The sequence below is a fragment of the Dipodomys ordii genome, unplaced genomic scaffold (assembly GCF_000151885.1).
Source record: "Dipodomys ordii isolate 6190 unplaced genomic scaffold, Dord_2.0 Scaffold4, whole genome shotgun sequence".
In the NCBI taxonomy this organism is placed as follows: domain Eukaryota; kingdom Metazoa; phylum Chordata; class Mammalia; order Rodentia; family Heteromyidae; genus Dipodomys; species Dipodomys ordii.
This window is the reverse complement of record NW_012267220.1, coordinates 3,622,409-3,628,408: the sequence shown is the minus strand read 5'-3', so window position 1 is coordinate 3,628,408 and position 6,000 is coordinate 3,622,409.

Genomic DNA, 6,000 nt, shown 5'->3' with positions numbered 1-6,000 from the left:
AAAAAAAAAAATTTATTGTGAGAATACTGTACAGAGGAGAGGTTACAGTTACATGAGCAAGGTAATGAGTACATTTCTTATCAAGCATTGTTACGTCCTTTGTTTTTCCCATCTCCACATCTCCACAACTACACTCCTCCCCATCCCCGCCCCACATCCCCCCACCCCTGCCTAAATTGTAAAGTTCGTTTTTTGACATAACGTCTTGTACATCTTATTGTTACAATGGGTCAAGCTGTATCCCTGTTTAAACAATTTGGTTTTTCCCTTCCCCTCCACAAATTATACCAACATCAAATACAGTGAAAACAGGGCTTATACCATGGGAGAGGGACATACAAAGCAACAAAAAATCACATGGTACCTTATAAAGACGTTAGAAGCAATAACAAGAAAGAAAAAAACCCTTGTGTCCTTATCTTGGGGTTCATTTCACTCAACATCATCTTATCTGACCTTTTCTGATTGTCTCAGACATATACTAGATATTGCAAATAAGGGAAACTATGGGTCCTATGTTTCTTTGGGCCTGGCTTACTTCACTTAATATTTTTCCAAGTCTTTCCCTTTCCTAACAAATGGGGCAATGTCATTCTGTCTGATGGAGGCATAGAATTCCATTGTGTATATATACCACATTTTCTTGATCTAGTCAGAGGGAAGATCACAGTCTTGACCATGACTGAAAAACTCTTCTCTTGGTGAATATGATTTCTCTCTATGAGCCCCTAAGAGGGTTTTCCACTGTCTATTCATTTATACGACTAGATGGCACATTTCTTTTTCTGTGAACTCCATGGCCTAGTTCCCATGATTCTGAGGCTCTCCAATATAAATGTCAGACTTGAGATCTATTTCATTCTCTTCCTAAATGGAAGGTAAAGTAAAGCAGGTAACATTTCAATATCCATGTTTAACAAAAAACTCTAGCTAGTAACTGAGTGCTGACATACCAAGGCCAATGATCCAATTACGTATCATTCAAACTCAGTTAGTAAGGGCTTTGTTTCCTCTGCCTCAGTTCTGGATGAAACTACTTAAAAGTGAATTGTATCACCTTCCAGAGACCAATTCTCCTGAATCTCAAGTCTTTCAATGTGGGATTTATCACTTCCAACAATATTTAAATATAGGATGAAGTCATTCAATCATTTTTCCACAGACTCAAATAAATTTGTCAGAATGGCATAAATCATAACCCGAGGAGAAACAGGGAAGACATAATACAGCACTTATGAGTCATTCAGTATATAAATCAATGATGCTCACAATGAACTGGATAAATAACTTACATTTTTTACACTATTAAAAAAACAAGTTCAGTGAGCAGCATATTATTGTCTCATTAGTAGCCTTTAAGTTTGTGAAATACATTACATGTCAAAGACAGAGATAAACATACACACATACATGCATGTATGTGTTTATGTATGTTAGTGTGAGTGTACTTGTGTGTTTTAATATTATACAAAATGAAGACTATAAATATTCAGAAGGAGATCTGAAGATGTGTAGAATGAATTAATCACAAACAACATGGTAAGGTATTTGAAGATTGCTAGTGAATGTTGCATGTCAATAGAAGATCTTCTCTCCTAAGTGTGAGGTCTCTATAGTATTCATTTTATGTATTCCCATTTTATAGTTGGAAAGACTAAATGGAATATGTTAAGTTAATCTTTACAAACTAATAGTTTTATAAATTGTTCATGAATTCATCTATGCCCATGATGGGCTTTCTAAGTCATTTCTTCAATAATAAAAGTCATTGCATCTTAATTTTAGTTTTGGGTATTAGAGCTTTTATGTGATTTGAAGCTTTTCACATGATAGGGGGAAATTAGAGCATAGTTGCTCTTAACAGTATATATTTCCCCTAAGCATCATGAATAACTATAACTTAACCACCCCCAAAATTTATTTTATTTCATAGAACAAATCACAAAATATAGAGTAGAGTCATTTCCATGAAGATGAGCCAGGTTTGTGTACTGGCGGTGCCTGAATACTGCAGACTCATCTGGGGACATTCAGCATTCTGTAGCTCTATAACCCTGGCAAATTCTTATTCCTAGGGAACAGTAAATTTTTAGTTTTCTTCTCAGAATTTTTCAGATCTGATTTTGGTGTAAGTCCCAGTGTTTACTTGCTAAGCTTACCAGTAACTCACTTATATACACTAAGGAAGGACATGGCCTTAAACTAACAATAACAAAAAGAGAACATGAGAAAATAGATGCAAATAAAAGGACTTTTCTTATTTCTCCATTCAGGATTCTCTTTTCTTTTCTTTTTGTCCATTGTGGGGCTTGAACTCTGGGCCTGGGCGCTGTCCATCCTCTATTCAGCTCAAGGTAAGCATTCTACCTCTTGATCCACTGCACCACTTCAGGTTTTCTGGTGATTAATTGGAGATAAGAGTCTCATGGACCTTCCTGCCCAGGCTGGCTTTGAACCATGACCTTCAGACCTCAGCCTCCTAAGTAGCTAGGATTACAGGCATGAGCCACTGGCACCTGGCATTTTAAGCATATCTTTAAAGAATTAGATTTGTTATTTAGATTATTCAAAAATGGATGAGGATTTAAATATTAAGCATGATATACCTATGTAGTAATGGCTTGGAAAAACTTTCTGACTCAACAATTCACCCTGAGCAGATAAAACAATTTATGAGTTGCAAAAAGGAAGTTAATAAATTTTCCATAATGTAATTATTATAATTGGGGTACCTACCTACAGAAAGAATACAAATATAGATGTATTAACATTCCAGATGCCGGATTGATAAAAGTTTGAAAATAAGTTTTTTTTAATAAAAACTGAATAGTAATTTAGCCCAAGGTATGCCAATGACCCAAATATATATTATTAAAACTTATGGGGGGAAAAATGTTCTCTTGGAAAAGAATACTCCAACATTTTCTAAGAAATAGTTTGCAAACTTTGCTCCAAAAGTTTTATAATTTGACTCATTACAACAATTCTAGCTGTCTTTGGTTATTGATGCTGAAATTACTTTTCCTGTTCCAAACCCATCTCCAACTAAATGACTCCCTAAAGAAGGATTGGGGTCCGATAGAACTGAGATTGTGTATCCTCAAATAACCCCGCCCTTCCTTTCTTAGAAACCACATTGTTTCTTCTCATTATGTGGGCAAGTTCACTTGTCCCAATTTACTTTTCACTACTAGATCTAATGGTGTCTACTCCAAAATCATATCAAAGCACCCTCTCTATCACCTTACTTACATTCCTAAGGCTCACAAGCTGCCTGCCCAACAATTGGAGAATAGAGAGTATGTATACTCCAACAGGCTACCAGCAACTTTTGGGGAGTGCTGTGAGCCCCACTTCCCCTCCCCACTAAGTTTCCATCATGAAATGCATGTTTTGATGGCTTGTATCCTGCAGTGCTAGGAAACAGTGCTTTTGTCTTGTGTTCCCGCCTCCCTCCCCCATACACACACACAACTTACCATGCTAGAGAAAAACCCTTTTTTCTTGAGTGTATAAACCCACAAAGTCTATCTAAATCCTCTGGTTACAAATAGATTTGGTGCCAGTATTTAATGATAGTGATCATTATGTCCTTATTGTTTTTTTATTATACAAATTATTTTATTCTTTGGCAGAAGATAAGGATTTAAAAAAAAAAACAAGGGTATAAGGTCATCATTGTTAGTGCCTTTAGAGAACAGGAACAAACAGCTATGTTCAGCTGTTGGCTAATTTTTGCTACTCCTGCAAATAACCAAAACCCTATTCAAATCCCACAAATGAGAAAGAAGTACCCTTCTATTAACCCTTTAAAGAAGAACATGATATGGACTGTCCTCTGTCAATGGGGAAGCGTGAGAATCTGTTTGTATGTGTTTATTACGTGGAGACTGTCTGGGCTGTATTTTAGGAATTAACCTTGAGAAACAACAGCTCAACGCACTCAGTTTGGGTTTGCTAGGCCTGCATGGGTGCTCTGGCTTTGCTACTTAAATGAGATATGTAAAAGCCCCCCACCCCAAAATATAAAGCTAATATCTGAGTTCCTTAGAAAAATTAAGCTGCTTCCTACATCAGTCAACGCGACTGTTGGCTTTTGTTGAGAAAGGACATACCTCAGCACAAGTAGGGATGGCTAAAGACAGAAAAAAAAACAGTTAAATTTTACTGCTTCTGGGTTTTCAACCGCTTCCCAACAAGGAGTGGACGAAGGGCGGGAATGATGGTGAGAGGGATAAATTAGAAGGAAGAGCGGAGTACAGAGGAAGGCGCCTGGGACCTAGAAGGAGAAAGCAATCTTGGAGGAGAGCTTTAGCAAAAGGGTGACTGATGACACTGTGAGAGCAAAGGATTTCATATTTACTCCCCAGATTGTATCTTCGGGAGAATTTGTCACCCCCTCTGTGAAACAGGCACTTTAGAGGAGAACTTCTATATCAATGCACCTGCAGAGTGTTCTTTCCTTTTATCATCAAATTACATGATGAGCATGGATGAAAATGCCACTGTGAAACACCGGACTTTGTACAAGAAGCAGACACTAATTTAAAGACTAGGAAAGAAATAAAAGCATCTAATACCACCCCACACACACACACAAAAATAAATAAATAAATAAAATAGAGCAGGCCAAGGAGTCCCAGCCCTCCATCTTTCCCAGACAAGCTGTGCATACCCAAAGCTTTCCTGCCCACGAGCTCAGTCCACCTGTTCCACGAACGTGACCTGGAGCTAGGCATGCCCCGTGACCTTTTCTTGAATGTTGTTAAACTGAGCATGCTCAGAAATGTACTCCTTAACTGAGCATCTCTACTAGAAATGCTGCTTTCCTATATGAATATGTATGAGCTCCCAAATCAAACACCCACTCTTCTTTTGCTCAGGGAGGGAAGTGCTTTGGAAATTACTCTGTGTTCTTCATATCTGCTGCAAGTAATAAGTATTTCTCTTCTTTACTACCTCTGCCTCCTTACCTCCCCTTCATTTCTTCTCTCTCTCTCTATATATAGATATATATAGAGAGAGAGAGAGAGATGCCTATGCTTTACAACTTAACAGCTAAGGAGATAACTGTTCTTCAATGTAGTACCCCCAGCCCTGCTACAAATCATTTAAAACGAACATATCCTATAGTGTATGGGTAGTATTAGAAGAACGACAAAGTAGGCCTGGAAATAACCATTGGCATGGAGAAGAGAAGAGGCCACAGTTGTTAGTGACCTAAGGAAAAATATAAAACCTCAATGGAGAAAGGAATTTCCAGGGAAAGAAAGGTAACAATGAGAAACTTCCATACATTTGGTGGGGACCTGTAGGGTCTTCCAGCCACTTTCATTTAAATATCAAGGAATTCCATGCCCTCCACAGGCTGAGATCTGAGCGAGCCAAGGCAGCTAAGAGCTGGCCTGCAACATAAAGCAATTCACATGGAGGGCTGAGTCTAGTCCATACTCCATAAATCCAAGGAAGCCACATACTGAGCCTGTGAAGCTACTGTTTTATAGCCACTTGGACAACTTTCACCTTCATAGCACACAGCCATCTTTTCTCTCTGCTAACCTACAGACAGCTTGAACTATAGCAGGGTCATCTCTATGATAATGGAGAATAACAGATCAGTCCAGACCCAACGAAAATGAACCCAGTTCTTGTTAAAGTCTATCTAAAAGGCAATCCTTCTCATATGCTTTAGGATGCTGGGCTTTTAATAAACCAATTCCTAACTAGCATAATTAAGCAGCAACTCTCCCATCTCATCTTTTTTTTATTGATGTTATACATAGAAAATTATGTTGGTTTCTTACATACTTTGGGCCTACAAAAGCTTGAAAATAAAGAAATAAAATATCACCATGTGGAAGATGAATGTTTAAGTTCAACCTATCCTGATTTAAAGTGGAAATAGTGTAAAAGTCATTTAAAGAGATGTAATTGTATAGCTAACTAAACAAAAAAAGAAAGATTTCAAAGATAAACATTGCTAGCACTGACAAGTGCAAA